Source organism: Cydia fagiglandana, chromosome 4, assembly GCF_963556715.1.
Source record: "Cydia fagiglandana chromosome 4, ilCydFagi1.1, whole genome shotgun sequence".
Taxonomy (NCBI): domain Eukaryota; kingdom Metazoa; phylum Arthropoda; class Insecta; order Lepidoptera; family Tortricidae; genus Cydia; species Cydia fagiglandana.
In genome coordinates, this window is record NC_085935.1 from 4,877,226 (window position 1) to 4,896,065 (window position 18,840).

General features: G+C 35.8%; 3 non-coding genes across 3 annotated transcripts; all 3 read left to right on the top strand.

The window, feature by feature from the left end:
- Positions 1-238: 238 nt before the first annotated feature.
- Trnaq-uug (transfer RNA glutamine (anticodon UUG)) lies at positions 239-310 on the top strand. Its single transcript has one exon. It is a non-coding gene; the product is annotated as a tRNA-Gln (tRNA).
- A 9,905-nt stretch (positions 311-10,215) lies between these two features.
- Trnaq-uug (transfer RNA glutamine (anticodon UUG)) lies at positions 10,216-10,287 on the top strand. Its single transcript has one exon. It is a non-coding gene; the product is annotated as a tRNA-Gln (tRNA).
- A 4,990-nt stretch (positions 10,288-15,277) lies between these two features.
- On the top strand, positions 15,278-15,349 carry Trnaq-cug (transfer RNA glutamine (anticodon CUG)). Its single transcript has one exon. It is a non-coding gene; the product is annotated as a tRNA-Gln (tRNA).
- Positions 15,350-18,840: the final 3,491 nt, after the last annotated feature.

An 18,840-nucleotide genomic window follows, 5' to 3' on the forward strand; every position in this document is an offset into this window, starting at 1 on the left:
AAATCTATATTGTTAGGTTTACTTTTATGACATTGATTGTGTGTATTTATTTTTTACAATTTAATAACGAAAATAAACTACTGCGTAAGAATAAATAACTTCATAGTACCTAGTTAACTATATACCAAAGAAAAATATTGTTAGCCACGTGCCACCTTACATTGTAACGCACTTGAGTAAATAAAATAAATGACGTTTTACTTGATCACGTTGTATAAATTGATATAGAAATAACATCGGTTCCATGGTGTAATGGTTAGCACTCTGGACTTTGAATCCAGCGATCCGAGTTCAAATCTCGGTGGAACCTGATTTTTTGCACTATTTACTATCTATTAAGATAGCTACGGGCTTTAAATAAAAAAATAATACATATCATGATTTATTAAGTAAGTAGGCAGGCAGTTATGACAACTAATATGGAACTTATTTTATTTTTATTTTTTACAAATTTATAGTTTTCCGATATTCCCTGTACTTGTAGTGTAAGACGATATTTACTTGCCAAATTTCATAGTTTTAGGTCAACTGGAAGAAACGTCATAATTTCATAGAAGTTTGACGTTCAGAAACACTTGCACGTATGTGCTATAAAAACTGCTGCAAAGTTATCTTGGTCTGACTCTACTTCTACTACAAATTGGCTGATATCCAGAGTATCCCAAAGGTCTATTTAATTGGAAAACCTAAACAAGAAACTCAAGAAATCCTTGTGCTGGAGTCACACAGAAACTTAGCAGCAGAAGTTGCTAAGCGGTCCATGTGTTCAAAATAATCTTGACGCGACTTTATTGTTAAGAGAATAAGAGCGTGTCAATGTAATTTTGAACATCACGCCCCCTTCCAAATTCTGCTGCTAAATTTCTAACGTACATTTCTACGTTCTTTCGTTCCAAAAACAACAAAATAAGTTTTTGGCAAAAATTTCATTTTTATCACTGACTGTACTTTTCTTACGACAGACAACTAATATTCATCGAGAAAATTCTAAAAACCCCTAACACAATTAGGTTGCGTTGTTTCATCACAGAGTTCCTATGGCCACCTCCTGTCTCCATCATCAGATCAGTTCGACAGTACCATATTATTGTATTGTCATCAGAACTATATACAGCTGCCAATTTTCATGGCGCTACGATCCTTGGAAGATGGTTAAATTAGTTACCTTAGAATCCGTTACATAGTTACATACAGGTCGACGTTCCTATGGCCACCTCCTGTCTCCATCATCAGATCAGTTCGACGGTACCATATTATTGTATTGTCATCAGAACTACAGACAGCTGCCAATTTTCATGACGCTACGGTCCTTGGAAGATGGTTAAATTAGTTACCTTAGATTCCATTACATAGTTAGTTACATACAGGTCGACCTAATAAAAGCTTGTTAAAAAGCAGATGAGTCACGAGAAGCTTAAGCACATAATAATTTTATAAAATGTGCTTACTTGTGTACATACTTAACATTTTATCAGAATCTAGAATAGGTCAGCAAATTTTACCATGCATATCTTCTGCATGGCAATAATTATCATTGATATGCAGCAATAACAGCACAGAACCTAATGGAACGCCAGCGGTAATGTCCACACCAGGGATGTTGCGGATGCAGATTATTTGACATCCGCAAATGCGGATGCGGATGCGGATATTTAAAGCCTCACATCCGTGGATACGGATGCGGATGTCAAGATTTGGTACTTAAAAAACGTCAAATATTACATTTTTTATTTAAAAAAACCGAAACGTTTAGTATTTGAGCAAGAATATATAGGTGCGTTTTATTTAATAAACAGTAACTTGGCCGAATTTTCGGGATCCAGACGATTTCGTTATATATGTCGCAGTAAGATAGATAAAGCCGTTATATAGTTATAACCCTAGGGATATAATTATATGTCGTAACATAGTTATACGAAAGCGATTCATTACTATCTTACTAGGAATATAACTATAATACGTCTTTAGTTTAGTGATATAGTTATATTACTGGATTAAGTTTAGTGAAATAATTATAGGTACCTAGGAGTGCGGCGGTGCGGCGGAGGTATAGTTATATCCCTAGGGATATAATTTTATGCCATATAGTATTATAATCATTTTCCTAGTAAGATAGTAATTTGTAGGTAGGAGTGCGGCGGTGCGGCGGAGGTCTAGTTATATCCCTAGGGATATAGTTATATGCCGTATACTACGTATTATAATCATATTCCTAGTAAGATAATCATATCTTACTAGGAATATGTATACGTTTCTAGTTTAGTAATATTATAGTAATATACAATATTTTCCGTAATATTGCTAAAAAGTATTACAACTAATTGCAACCAATAAAGTTGATTTTGTAATAAAAATAAAAACGAATATACTTACTGTTTTCTTTAATTCCCTGGCAGATTTATAGCCATTTAACCACAGTAGTTTAGTCAAATACCGTATTATAATCCTACTCCTAGTAAGATATTACTAGGAATATGTACCTACTTACTGTATCTTACTAGAAATTCCTAGTAAGATATTACTATCTTACTAGGAATATGATTATAATACGTACAATACGGGATATAACTATATCCCTAGGGATATAACTATACCTCCGCTGCACCGCCGCACTTCTCCCAACAATTATTTGACTAAACTTAATCCTGTTATATAACTATATCACTAAACTAAAGACGTATTATAGTTATATTCCTAGTAAGATAGTAATGAATCGCTTTCGTATAACTATGTTAAGACATATAGTTATATCCCTAGGGTTATAACTATATAACAGCTTTATCTATCTTACTGCGACATATACATGACAAAATTACCTAGCACTTACGCCGCCGGCGTCGCCGCTAATACGTTCCTGTTACTGACTTGGTCGACATCCGCATCATGCGGATGCTCCGCATCGATTTTATGCGGGTGCGGATGCAGATGCGGATGTTGAAAATAATGTGGATGTTCCGCGGATGCGGATGCGGATGCGAATATCCGCAACATCCCTGGTCCACACTATCGGAGCAGCGTCCGTCCGTCTACTATACGGCTCATATGCGTCTACCGGACAAAAAACTAGCGATCCATTTTTATAGCATAGTTCCTCGAACAGACTCGATGCCAGACCCGACCGAACTCCTTAGCTATATCCAGCCTGACTGTCAATGCCTCACCTTGATTCTCAATGGCCAAAACCCAGCGGTACCCACCGGTCACTGATCAGATCAAACAAATACGAGTATAACGAGGTCGCATCGTCATTGAGTGACAAAAACGGCCCATATAAATCTGTATCTGTATGTATTTGCAAATAATTGCACACGTGTAACCTTGGGCAGTAGATGCGAAACAGATTAAAATAAAACATTAATTACCCACTAAACTCACATTATGCCTATTTTAATCATTATGTGCAAGCAGGCGTAACAAAACTGTATATCTATCTGCTTTCAAAAAATGGCTATGTTGGATTCGGACCTGTGCCCTATGGGTTCCATACATCACACAATATTTAACACAGGAAACACCATACAGAGATTACAGAGAATAGAGAAAACAACATAAAGAGAAAAGAGAAAAAGATGGGAAAGTAAAGTTGCCACGAAATGGCCTCATATCAGCATGATGCTGGTGACTCCCAGGGTGGATCTGCCGATCAGACCGTTATCAGATATCATTATCACACTTAGGTAAAAATTAACTTGTGTTTATGTGTATCTTTTAATTAATGTTATTAACTTAATCAACCAAATAAAAAACTGCCTTAATCACATAATAAATAATAGTACTAGGTACAGAAGACTCACTCTCTAACAAAACGCGTCTGTTACGATCAGCACAGATATGGCCGATAGGTGGCGACAGCGCCACGCGCGGCTTATGGCTTTCCCCAAAATTGGGGTGGAACGGATGTACTTTTAGCTACCTGTAGCAAAGCGACGAAATCGCGGAGTGAGCCACGCCTACCTTAATCCGTCCGGCCGTCCGCTCCGGCATAAAAAAAATGAAATTGTTCATAAAATAGAGCCCCCTGACAGACGAAGAGACGGACATCGTATTCTTAGCAACAGGGTTCCGACTTTCCGACTATTACCTTTCAGGTAATTGAACCCAAAAAGCACGGAACAGTGCGGTCACGGTCACTGACACTAGAAACAGTTCGGTAGGTACAGATTATGTCTGATTTCATTTGATTACTAGGTGCCTTTACCGAATGGAGTGAACACAGAAAACCCTGACGACTGGAAGCTTTCCGACTAGCCCTAGCCTTGGTTGGGTTCCTTTTGGAAGACTAATTATTTATGACTGTAGAAGATGTGGCTGCCGCTGCTAGTCGTTATTTACTCCGCAATGCTCACCGCCAAGGAACTGGTCAGTAATTTGTACTATAACTACCTATGAAACAAAAAATCTTTATTGTCAGGCAAGAGGCAACTATTGGCTCATAGATAACCATTTTGCCTAATAGCGCCGCCACTAAGAGCTCAGAAGGCTCAAGGAGTACCTATTCCTGTTTTCGTGGATCTACCTACCTACACTTTGTTTTATAAGTAGGTAGCTGTACTTTGTTTAATTTGTAAAAAAAATAGATTTGTAATTGTGTATCCCTTTTAATGTACCTATTAAATTTTTCACTTTTAATTAAAAAACATATTATCATATTTTTATCATTATGTATAGGTAAATATGATGCTGATGTCATATGGGTTTTTAAGACCTGAAATAATAACAATATTTTTATTTTATTTTTTTATGTATATTTACACGGCCCTATTTGCTTAAATATGCTATAATATTATATTACTTTGCTCAAACATAAAAGCCAAGCTTGTTACCATCAATGATCAGTTTTATTTTTGTGGCTTCAAGTGCTTCAACAAATGTATGACATTTTATTTTGTATAATTTATATTAATTGAACAGTATTGGATGCATTGTGCATAAGCCCTCTAGGGTAGGCATTAGTGTCTTCCACGTCTCACATAGGTCGGAAATCACGATTTAGGCCGCCAAAAATATTTTATTGCATTTTTGCGCTTTATATACGATTTCGAACTAAGAAAACATATTTTTAGATAATTACAATTATTATTTTTAAATTTAAGCCCTTTTTTCCAAAAAATGGTGATTTTGCTCCTCCTCGCTTGATTATTTTATATATTAATGATATATATTATAGTAAATAAATATGTATTTTCTTTAATTGAATATATAAATAATAAAATACACATGTATTTATACATATATATTATATTTAGGTATAAGAGTAACATATGTATTACAGAAACTAATAGAAATATACAAAGGTTGTTATCTAATATTATTACGATTGATACATTTGCTCAAAAAGATTAACATAAATAAATAAAACCCTCGCCACATTTAATCATCATCATATCTTAAAGAAAAATCCGCCTCATCGCTTGGGTAGCATTGATCATTCTCCGCTCTCGCCTTATGTGGCTCAGCAGAAATCAATAGTTGCATAGTTTCTGACACAAATAATTTAACTCGAGGTTTCGTTATCTTTCTCGTACTGCTGATAAGCGGATCGGAGGTCAGAAGCAACTTATGGTAAATGTCCAGATTGCAGTATTCTCTAGAAAACTTTCGGGCATGATATGGCCGAAAGTGTTTGTTTCGGGCTTCTGCAGCTTCCTCCGAAAGTTGTCCAAAGGGAACTATTAAGTTTTCAATAATACATATGTAATTCTGCCATGGATCAGTATTTTGTGCATTGTCGGTGTCATCGGATGCCACTCATATAAATTTATATAAAGCTTTGCCGTTTCCAGAGCGTATGAGCGGAGCGGCGGAGCTACTTTCCAACCAAGATTCATTAGATATCAGAAAATTTTCCACAATACGACGTGATCTAATCCATCTCTTTTTAAATTCTTATTCAAAATGTGAAATTTTACGCTTCATGTTCTTTTTTTCTTCATCTCCGTCACCTGAGCGCATAAGGAGATAATTTTCCAAAAAGTCCAATTTTTCAGCTATTGACTGAAAATTCTGTTCATTTAACTTATCAGACAGGTATTTTCAAGTCACAACTTTTAAACCAGAGGCATTTGATGAACCTAAAATAACAGAAAAGACATTTTAACGCTAATGAAAAAAAAACATAATAATTTGCTATTTCCGAAAAAATATTTTGAAACTCGATATTTTACAAAGTGCCCAAAAGTGCCCTCCAATTTTTTCATAAAATGTAAAGATATGTTTGATTTATAGAATGACATAAAAAATATCACTGGGACGGGCCCGGAAGTATAGTATTTTCACAATTGAATATGAAAAAATAACAAAATTTTCATCAAGACAAGGGTCATGTTTAGTGGGTTATATATATATCATAAAATAAATATTTCTAATTCAAAATAATTGAAAATAATAGAAACTTACCTTAATTTTTGATATCCATCACTTTCACTGACAAATAAACTCTACAAAAATAAATATTGGCTTAGAAATGTTTGCTTCGGATAACAGTGCTAAGAACCGCGCGTGCAATGTATGTGATGACTGAGTTTTGAGAACCTGGTAGATTACCTACGTAACTAATAAGGGTGGTGGTGGGGTGGGATTAATTCCGTGATAGTGTGGTGTTATTCGAGAACTAATTAGTTTTGCGATAAGCCGACTTTTAGAAAGTTGACTTTTGGCGGCCTAAATCGCGATTTCCAACCTATGTGCGTCTGTTACCAGGATCTGCAATATTTGTATTTTTTCCCTCGTAACTCTGTTAAAAATCGTAATAACCATTTTTGTTCTTTTAGATATACTACGTTGACTTTGAGCATCCAAACGTTACGTACTGGAATCCTAAATACTTGGAGTACGTGAAAGTTACTGCCCAGAGATACAGCCGTCGAGACCCCATCCACTACGTAAACTTTCATTTAAAAACCTTAACTGTCTTTGGGAACGATATTGTTGTAAGTTGACTTTTATTTAGCCTTTCATCTGCCAAATTCCCGAAGAAGGAAATAAAATGGCCTTGTCTGCCAGCCTCCATTTTTAGGGTTCCGTACCTAAACGGAACCCTTATAGGATCACTCGTGCGTCCGTCTGTCACATCCTATTTTCTCCGAAACTACTGAACCATTTAAGTTGAAATTTGGTACACATATGTAAGTTTGTGACCCAAAGACGGAAATGCAACGTAAATAAATGAATTTTTAACATTTGGGGGGTAAATGAGATAATTAAAATACAAAGTTTTGTAAATTATATCGTGTTATATATCGAATGAAAGAGCTTATTATAAGAATCACAAACACATTTTTTTTATAATTTTATGAAGCAAAATAGTTTAGAAGTAATTTAAGAAATGATAAGAAAGCCAAATCAAAATAATATAAAAAACAGAAAAATGAAGTAAAAAATAAATAAAACATTTTTTTAATGTCGTAGTATCGTTGTTAACACCGACTGAGTACAGAACTTGACCACACACATTGCTAATTTTTGACAGGAAGTATCGTTTGGAAAATTTTGATATTTGGGCAAGTAGTAGGCCAATGTCTGGCCTACAACTAGAAAAAAAATTAGAGGTGTCACTACTTCACAACGACATTAAAAAACCCGGGCAAGTGCGAGTCGGACTCGCGCACGAAGGGTTCCGTACCATAATGCAAAAAAAAAACAAAAAAAAAAGCAAAAAGAAAAAACGGTCACCCATCCAAGTACTGACCACTCCCGACGTTGCTTAACTTTGGTTAAATATCCCGTTTGTTGTATGGGAGCCCCATTTATATCTTTATTTTATTCTGTTTTTAGTATTTGTTGTTATAGCGGCAACAGAAATACATCATCTGTGAAAATTTTAACTGTCTAGCTATCACGGTTCGTGAGATACAGCCTGGTGACAGACGGACGGACGGACGGACGGACGGACGGACGGACGGACGGACGGGCGGACGGATGGACGGACAGCGAAGTCTTAGTAATAGGGTCCCGTTTTACCCTTTGGGTACGGAACCCTAAAAATGTTTCATTTATTTTTTACTTAATTTTTCTTTTTTTTTATATGGCAACGGTTATTCGTTTTTTGAGTATCGATGCATACCTAAATAAAGAACACTATTTAAAAAAATTAAGCAAATCGCTTGAATACATCCCGAAAAACGAAACATTAAAGAAAAAAATTAATAAAATCATAAGTCAAAAACAGCCACTAGTAGGATGTTGATACTCAGTAAAAATATCCTTTACCATAAGAGGTATATACCTACTCACAAAAAAAAACCCGAATCAAATTGATTTAAGGGCCAACTTACTATGGAAAATCGACTATGGCCTTTTGTTTTCAATGAGAAAAAAAGATTTTTTATGACCTACTTTACAGATGACTATTAATGTGCACGAGTTTCTGAGCAATGAGTACCGACCCAGCATGTTCGTCATGCGTTCCAAGATTTGCGATTGGTTTACAGATCCTAAATTTGTCATGTTTAAGCCTTTCTACATGAAATTTTTTAACGCCTCATCTTGTCCATTTCCAAAGGTAAAGTACCTCTTTATATTATATCATAAAAAATCTCAGCCACTTACGCATCATACGTTAAGGAGCCCACAGATTACCAGTTCGCCGGACGATATCAGCCCTTAGAGGCTATAACCAACGGAGAAGCCATGTCTAAAATTTTCGGTACAAAATAGTCTGCCGTTTTTTGCGGGGGAGGGGCACATCAAATGTCACATAAACACGACGGCACGGCATGTCAGATAAACGTCAGTCCATACATATGGTTGACATGTGGTTGACCATTGGCCGCCTATTTTCGACAGAGGGGAACGCCTATTAATGGCGGCTCCATTGTTAATTACTCCGAGTATCAGCCTGTCAGTTGTACGGAGCCGTCAAATTTTGCTTTTAACTGTCAGGCCGATATCGTCCGGCGGACTGGTAATCTGTGGGCCCCTTAAAAATTCAGTGGCGAGCGTCCAGGGGCGCTTAAAGCCCGTATCGTTAATAATAGAGACAACTTTACTTAGCTTTTTTTTCTGGTATTATTAGAGCTCCATACAAAACTTTGTTCACGGAGCTCTTATGGGATTACTTCGGTCTTGCAAATCGGTTAAATGCGTTTTTCTCAAAGTCCGCTTGTCAAAGTCAAAGTTTAACTTCCAAGGGATTTGATCAGCGTCCAGTGAGGCCGCTTACATACATTTGCATTTATTTAATATAGACGCCGCACACTTCTCTGATCGCTTCACTCGAGCATTCACTCAGCACCCATGGTAGTGTACTGTTGACTTCAGCCGATATTTTAACAGTTACTTATTTTTCAGGGAGAATATAATTTCTTGAACTACTCCATTCCGAATCTGCCGATGCTCTCGACGTTCCCTGTGCAGAAGGGCCGCTTATTCACGAGTATGGTGCGCGGCGGCGAGCAAGTGGCAGAAGGATACCTTGATGCAGTCATCAAACATAAGTTCCTATAAATTTTATAATTTTAACTCCAAGGCCGATTCGGTCACGACGACTGCTTTCAACTCCGTTGCTGTCTGCTGTCTCTGGTGTGCTCGCAAGTGGCTGACGTAGCCGATCTTGTTACTAAGAGTTCGCGAACATTGCGGGCATGAGAGAACACCATTTACTTAATGTATTTGTGTAAAAATAAGTTTTTGCCAAAAATTTCATTTTTGGTACAAGCTTTTATCGCTGACTGTACTTTTCCTTCCACAAACAACTAATACTCATCGAGACAATTCTAAAAACCCCAAACGTAATTAGGTTTCGTTGTTTTATCACAGAGTTCCTATGGCCACCACCGGTCTCCATCATCATTGTCAACCGACTTACGTATGTATACAAAATTTCAGCTCATTCGGAAACCGGGAAGTGGATCAAATTTAACTTGCAAGATTTGATTACATACCGACAACGGGACAAGTGAAACTAAATAAAAGCTTATAATAATGTATTGCCGCAGGTGGTCTGGCTTGCTTAATAAATACTTACCTACTTATGATGTACATCTATATTGTTAGCTTTAGTTTTATGACATTGATTGTGTGTATTTAATTTTTACAATTTAATAACGAAAATAAACTACTGCGTAAGAATAAATAACTTCAAAGAACCTACTTAACTATATACCAAAGAAAAATATTGTTAGCCACGTGCCACCTTACATTGTAACGCACTTGAGTAAATAAAATAAATGACGTTTTACTTGATCACGTTGTATAAATTGATATAGAAATAACATTGGTCCCATGGTGTAATGGTTAGCACTCTGGACTTTGAATCCAGCGATCCGAGTTCAAATCTCGGTGGAACCTGATTTTTTGCACTATTTACTATCTGTTCAGATAGGTACGAGATAGGTACGGGCTTTTAATAAAAAAATAATACATATTATGATTTATTAAGTAAGTAGGCAGGCAGTTATGACAACTAATATGGAACTTATTTTATTTTTATTTATTTTTTAAATAGCTTTCCGATTTTCCCTGTACTTGTAGTGTAAGATGATATTTATTTGCCAAATTTCATAGTTCTAGGTCAACTGGAAGACACGTCATAATTTCATAGAAATTTGACGTTTAAAATTACACTTGCACGTGTGTGCTATAAAACTGCTGCAAAGTTACCTTGGTCTGACTCTACTTCTACTACGTCGAGTTTCGTATCTTCGCCTGGGTTTTGACACTTTTCCCAAAAAATCTCTCAAATTTGAAAGCATTTTAATCGGCTAAGGCGAAAAAACGTTTTTTAGTATTCCTAACTATGAGTATACACCACTAAAACTTTCAATTTCATTGGTTAAGTTGGTAATAAATGGCCCCAAAGGCAATAGGCGATGTTTGGGTATTTTTCCCAATTTTCGCCTATGGCATGCCTTGCCGCTAATACTTACTTTTCTGTGACTTACACATGTTAAGTCGTATCTCCTTGGAATGTGCTAATATACTATGCACCTTAACTACACCAGACGAGGCATATATTTTAAAAACGGGGTAGTAGGCGAAGTTTGGCAACGGTTTGAAGTTGTTTTCATACATTTTCTATAATGAAGCTAGGGCTGCCAAAAATGTACCAACATGCCAAATAAAGGGGAGTAATGGTTTATAAGTAAAAAAATAATTATTTTTAACAAAATTGTTTTATTGTTGCAAAATTGTTGTTATTATCTTAATTGATATCAAATGAACCCTATTTACACAAAGTGAGACATAAAAGTGAGTGAGACATTGAGTAGGTACCTATTCGGTACCTACTCAATATCGGTAAGAGTAGAAATAAACATTTGCATATAGCGTAAACTAAATCACCAAACATAAGAAAATAAATAAATTTGGGAACAAGTAATGTCATCCACCAATGAATGTGGTACAAAAAATTTGTCAACCCTAGGGGTAGGCGAAATTTGGCAACAAGATGGACGCAAAGTACCCTCACCAATGTTTTATCCAATTGTGACTTCTAAACGTAAGCTAGTCATTAAATAATAGTTTCATCTGAAAAAGAAATAGTTATAGGATATAAACATGTAAAAAGTTTAACATTACCGGGTGCGTATCACCGTTTAAAACTGAAGTTAAAACAATGATTTAAAAAAACGTGTGGTCGGCGTCGCGAAAAAACCTCACTAAAGGTCAACTGTGTGAAGTTAGCCGCAGAATGTTCGAAGAATGTTGACACCCGTAAAAAATACTTTGTATTTAGCTGTTTTATGTAAGGCTTACATTAGAAACATTTTGTTAATGGCAACTTATGTCAAACTAGGCGAAAATAGGTAGGCGCAGGCAAAGATACGAAACTCTACGGTACTAAGTTGCTGATGTCCAGAGTATCCCAAAAGTCAATTTAATTGGAAAACCTAAACAAGAAATTCAAGAAAACATTGTGCCATTTAGTAGTCACACTGAAACTTAGCAGCAGAAGTTGCTAAGCGGTCCAGGTGTTCAAAATGATCTTGACGCGACTTTATTGTTAAGAGAATTAGAGCGTGTCAAGGTAATTTTGAACACCTCGCCCGCTTAGCAAATTCTGCTGCGGACTGTAACTACGTCTTATTCTTATATCGAGCAGTATAAAGAGTTAAAGTGAAGCATTCATGATATCAATCATGTACAAGCGAGCATGTTTCATATTGCCGCCTACAGTGTACTTATCTTAGTCCGAGAGCCAGGAACTTTTTTAGTCATACCTTACCTAGTTTTACCTTTTAATTCGACAAAACGGACAACTTACATAATCTATTAAATTATTTTTAATAGATATAGTAAAACGCATCGTACGACTGATAACGTATCTATTATACCTACTAACAATTACAACGTAAGGACTATCCAATCAAAGGATTCAAAATATAACTAAAGATACTAAAGAAATATATATTTTTTTCTTTTATATTACGACGGTGGTGCTGACGGACAACTTACATAATCTATTAAAACTATTTTTAATTTTGTTGCGTGTTTTGTTGAATTGTAAATGATGTTACTAAATATTGTTAGTAATATACCGGGTGTGGCCTGTAATATGAGCAAAAAATTTAACTGTAGGCTGTACTCCTCATACTGATCAACATTTGTTCAGCGACTTTTGAAAATAACTTGTAGTTTGATTTTTAATACACTTTAAAGGTTATTCAAAGACGCAATGTATTGCGAATTTTGTTATGTTTAAGGCTTGACAAGCAACGTCAATCACAATGATATGGCGTGGCGATGGCGTCCATTGAAGATAATATTTATTTTGTATGAAAAATAGGAACTCTAAATACTTCATAATTTTTAAAAGTTGTTGAACAAAAGTGGCACCGTTTGAGGAGTACAATCTATGTTTTAATTATTTGCTCATGTTACAGGCCACACCCGGTATATCATTTACAATTTCTGTCAATTTACCTCAAGTTACTAGTACTCACAAGGTTGTCCTTGTGATTACTAGAAACTTGTGGTAGATGAACTGTGGGATTATATGTAGGATTGATCGACGAAATTATGAACAAGCAATATGGTAGAAAAATATTTAAAAGACTTATCCACTACGCCGACCAGACGCTGACAGTGGCAAGTGAATCGTTAACAAATAGTTATTAATTTTTTTTTATACAAAAATAGACCTAGTTACATTGTGTAACTTGTTTTCTCAAGTTGAGAGATACTACGTTACAAAAGAGTAATGAATAAAAATCTTAATTTTTAGGCAACTATTGGTCCATAGTTAAATACCTACCTTAAAACTAATAAAATATAATCTTAAAACGAAAAACACACAATTCTGAATGTGATGCAGTCCATAATACTCCATAATCCCGCAGTGTCAGTGATATTGCGTCAAACTATAAGTTTTGCATCAGGCCCATTTAGTAGGTATATGTATATATATATATATATATATATATATATGTCGGACTCGTTCCCTGAGTCGACGCCGTCGACGGAGCCCCGCTACGCGGGGCTCCTATTTCTGGGCAGTTCCCAGCAAACATTTTTGGTCAATATTCCGAAAAAGGCACCTATTTTAGGTCGCACAATTTAGGGGACCAAAATGAGGCACGTCGAATCGACGTCGTCGGCACGTCGAGTCGACATAAATGGGGAAAAAACGCACGTGCCGGTGACGTATTTATTGACGGTAACTTAGTGATTACAACCATTAGGTCAACACTAGGTCATGTTCCGACGTGGATTCGACGTTGCCACGACGTGCCGCATTGTTGAAATGTACTAATTTGGTAATCTTTACCACCTTTAGACGTGATGGTGACATATTTTTATCCATATAATTACTCTGCGAGGCAATATTTAGATGAGACGCGATGAAGAGAAAAAGAGACACAAACATTACGCTTATAAATATTCTTTTCACTCAGAAACAAAATGTCTAACAAGAAAACAACTTTAAGTTGTGCAATGATAATGGCGGCCACTAAGTCATGTAAAATAATTTAGGCCGATTACGCAGATGAAGAACGATGAAATCTAGTGCACAGAAATTTTTTTCGTGCAGTATGTTAGGTTTACATACAAAACTATCGATGGGCTTTTGAAATATTTAAGTTTTAACATTTTATAAAATCACAATGCATATATTTGCTTGTAATTGAGTGTTGTAATTGAATATTTGTGTGTGTGAGTGTATTGACTGGATCAAAAATATTGTTTTATTTTGAATATTATTAGCACAAGGAAGTACCGTGCGATGGCACCATTCAAGATATAATAACTTAAATTATGCAATTTCATATTTAGCATCTCGTTATAATGAAAGATAATGGAGGCACAACCTTATGGTATTGATAGTACTCTACAAGTGATTTTAACTGTATGGTCGCAATTTGGTATCTATTTTAAGTAACATTTACCTAAAATTAGTAGCTAAATCGACGTAAAATCGATGACCTAAAGGTCTCCTTATAAGAAATAATTACGTCGCAAATACACCTAAAATGTCTTATTAGTATATTTGACCTATTGGTCAGACTTTGCAGTTAATTTTACCTAATATTTCGACTTATTTTCAACCATTAAGTCCCTGACTTCATGGTCCCCGTATAAGAAATAATTACGTCGCATATACACCTAAAATACCTTATTAGTAGATTTGACCTATTGGTCAGGGTTTAAGGTTAATTTTACCTAATATTTCGACTGATTTTCAACCAGTAAGTCCCTGACTTCATGGTGTATTTATGAAGTGAAATTTACGTTTTATTATCCCTATATTTTGACTTGGAAGTAAAAGTGTACAATACGTAAAATAATTGGTGACTTAGGACCTATTTTTTACTTATATTGGTAAAATCTTCTCGAGCCTAGGAAAAAATACTTAAAATGTTTGCTGGGTTTACCCTTCGGGCATCTGAAGCAACCTAACGAACCTATCCTACCTATCAGTAGCGGAGCGTCCATAGAACTCGCTTCCCATCAGCTTGTCTGATATTCAGGGTCTTGGGCCATTTTCTTTAAACTTGTGAAGAAGGAAGGGCAACTCAGCTATGGCTTGCCTACGAACAATCTTAGACGCGCCGCCACTGCTACCTATATATATTGCTTTAATGTGACTATCGTCAAAACATTACACAGGAACATTACGATATGCCTGATCTTACGATCGGCGGCCGACATATACATAGTTACCCCACCCAGTTGCCTACTTAGTATTGTACAGTCTCTGAGGACACTGAAAAACAATAAACTATTAATAAGGTAAGAGACAAACACCATTCATGTTCAAACCAACTAATTAAATAATACGTCACATGTTTATTAAATCATTTGTAACTATACCATGGGTGTTTTTAATGAGCAATTAACCGGCTCCATGGTGTAATGGTGAGCACTCTGGACTCTGAATCCAGCGTTCCGAGTTCAAATCTCGGTGGAACCTAAAAAATTGTAGGTCAGTTTTTCCTTAATTTGCCTCTTACCTTAAGTTATAAATGAGATATCAAACTTAAAATATAGGTAATTAGGTACCTACAAGAGGTAAATTCATCGGTAACAGTTTGGTACAATAAAATTGAATTTGTGATAGTATAAAATAATAGCATATATTCTCTGAAATGCTGAATATGCCACTCTCTATTTACATAGACCTCTTTCGCCTCGCATCGGATCCTAGTTTTCTATTTACTAATACAAAATAACATATTATATTTGTTCCTGAGTCATGGGTGTTTTCTATGTATTTAAGTATTTGTATATTATATATATCGTTGTCTGAGTACCCACAACACAAGCCTTCTTGAGCTTACTGTGGGACTTAGTCAATCTGTGTAAGAATGTCCTATAATATTTATTTATTTATTTATTTATTTATTTATTTATTATTTATAACATAAGTAAAGGCAGTCAGCAACAACAAAGCGGATGAGATTTACCCTAACACCGTCAAAAGTATCCACTACAAGACAACAGTACGGTTACCATCAGTTTGTCACTGACATAAACGCCGTCGAGAACGTAATTTACTTTCTATACCTCCCGTTTGTACTAATATGCGAATGCGAGCGAGATGTATAGAAAGTAAATTACGTTCTCGACGGCGTTTATGTCAGTGACAAACTGATGGTAACCGTACAGTTTGTATCACTTACAAAAAGAGACAAGTCTCTATACATATTACGTTAGTAAAGCAATTAGAATGTGATAGATATTTTTAAACGTGGGCTGTACAAATATAGGCCGATAGTGTCGGCGGCCGATCGTAAAATCAGGCAGATCGTAATGTTCCTGAGTAATAATTTGACGATAGTCACATTAAACCAATATATAGGTAGGATAGGTCGTTAGATTGCTTCAGATGCCCGAAGGGCAAACTGCCCAGAAATAGGAGCCCCGCGTCGCGGGGCTCCGTCGACTCAGGGAACCAATCAAAGATTTTCACGTTTCACGATATGCCTAGGTATTTCACGATCTGATCATACGATCGGCCGCCGACATCGGTATCTCGATAGATTTGTAAAAGTATTCGACGGTGGAAGATATTTCATACGTGTGGAAATCTGTTACTTGTACTGACTAGATATAAATCTTTGTATTTGATTAACTGCCGTATTCGAACTTCAAGATATTCACAAGAGACGACACGTACTAGATCCATTCTAGATACGTTATAGTTTAGATATCAACTAGTTCTCTTTTGCAGCGCAATTCGGGCAACCAATGTCACTTTTACGTTAGATAGAGTAACGTATATATTAGATGTGAATTGGATCTCTAAGTCATATCCAGTGGAAATCGTTCAAGAGTGTCTCCAGAATCGTGCAAATGTCAGATTTGACAGGTTAGATCTTATACATATCGTTACCGTATCTTGGTGATGTCTAAAAGATGTCTAATAGATGTCTACTTAAAAATCCGAATCGGGCCCTAAGTTATAACAAAAGCCGACCAACAAAATAAAATTGTATCAATAAAATGAACTACTCTTGGCCTATTCGGGCGGTGATACCCGTCTCCCCCGGTCGGAATATTGGCAAAAAACAATATTTTATACCGGTCGCTAAGCGTTTGCCGCAAATGTATGCCGTGGACGATACACGGGTTGACTTGTACGATATATCTAGTCCGGGATGTGTCTTGAGATAACTTATTTTGATAAAAAACAAAAGAACGGAATGTTAGTATTGGACAATTTAAACTCAGCTGGTGAATAGCACCGGCGCGTTTTTAAATAAACGTTGAAAAATTACTTACAGTTATAAGAAAAAGTTTAAAATATATATGAAACTTTTAATACAGTAAGTTGTCACAAAAAAATAGCGTTCATGGGTATATTATACTTGGAGATCATTTAAAAGACGACTGTTTGTGCGCTGCCCTCATCCAGTGATAATACATTCCAGGCCGTCTATTTAGCAGGAGTTGCGTTCTCGCGTGCGAGTCCATACTTGAAGTCTCATTAGATGTATCAAGTCGCGCGCGAGAACGCAACTCATGCTAGCAGGTCTGATGGGTGTATAGGTTTGGTAATGTAACATTTTACATATTCCATGTTTTATAAAGTTATATTAATGTAGTGTAGAAGCTTCACTAGACTATTTTTTTTAAATATTGTTACAAAATTCAGGCCGAATTTTTTGTCATATTTTTGCATTATTTTTAAGAACGATTATTTATGCTCTATAATACAGCACAACCGAGGTTAAAAGCCACGACTTTTGACCACCACCCACATATGAAAGGTTATAACTTGAAAAGAGTTATAACCTTTCATATGTGGGGATCCTGTCTTGGGATATTATAGATACCTATCTCCGGATACCTGACTCTACCGCATCACACGCCGTCCTGGCATCACATTAAATATTGACAATATAAAAATGTAGACATCGAGTGCCCGTACTCCATTTTGGAACGTTACCCGCCAATAAATATCTTATCGAGTTACAATGGGATAAACTCGGGCGCCTGGGGAACGTGTGTCGAGCGCCTGACATAATATCTCTGCATTTAGATATGTTCTGAATACGGTCGAATCTTTAAGTTGGCGTTTTGAAGTGAAACATCGATTGGTTGAAGATTAATAACTAATAATGGTAATTACTTATATACACACAAAGTATTGTGTAGGTACCTATGAGAGTACACAAATTACAATGAAATGTACCTATGCTATAAAAAAAAATACAAAAAAAAAATATAAATACATAAGACGAGAAATAAACCTCTAAATATTTAAAAGAAATCGAGTACACGAACTAAATAGGATTCTGCGAAATCTTCAATAAAGATTTGGCTCTGAGTTATTAAAGACAATATATATTTTATATGAATTCCAATAACAATCTTTTGGAAAAATAATGCTCCCATGATTTCCTCGAACTCGCTGAAATTGGAACATTCCCAATCCCAAATATTCTTTAGATCGAATCACAAATTCAGTTTAATATATAACTAAAGTTAATATTTCGGGGATTTTTAGCATTTGAAGAAATTCATGGATTTTTATGTTGTCTAGGTACTCTACCGCACCGCAACCACGATTAGATAGCTGACCCAATATTACAGGGTTCTATGTTTCACTTTTATCGAACTGAAATTAGAACATTGTCATAGTGACATTAAGTCGGATTTCAACTATCTTGAAAACGTAACATAGAACCCTGTAATATTGGGCCAGCGTTAGTGGTTAGGGCGGGCAGATACCTAAGTAGTGTAGTAGTGTTTAATGGTTTTTCTGAATTAGATTTTTAATTGCGCAGTTCTATCTTTTTCTCTAGTCCAATAAAGAGCTTGGAAAATGGACCACTTTCATGGAACATCTAAGCATAAAGCGCTACTCAGTCTAGACAACAAAATAAACTAAAAATATAACCACAATCATTTTATTTCATCGTACGTGTAGTATTATCTCCTGCATATGCAATGATATTA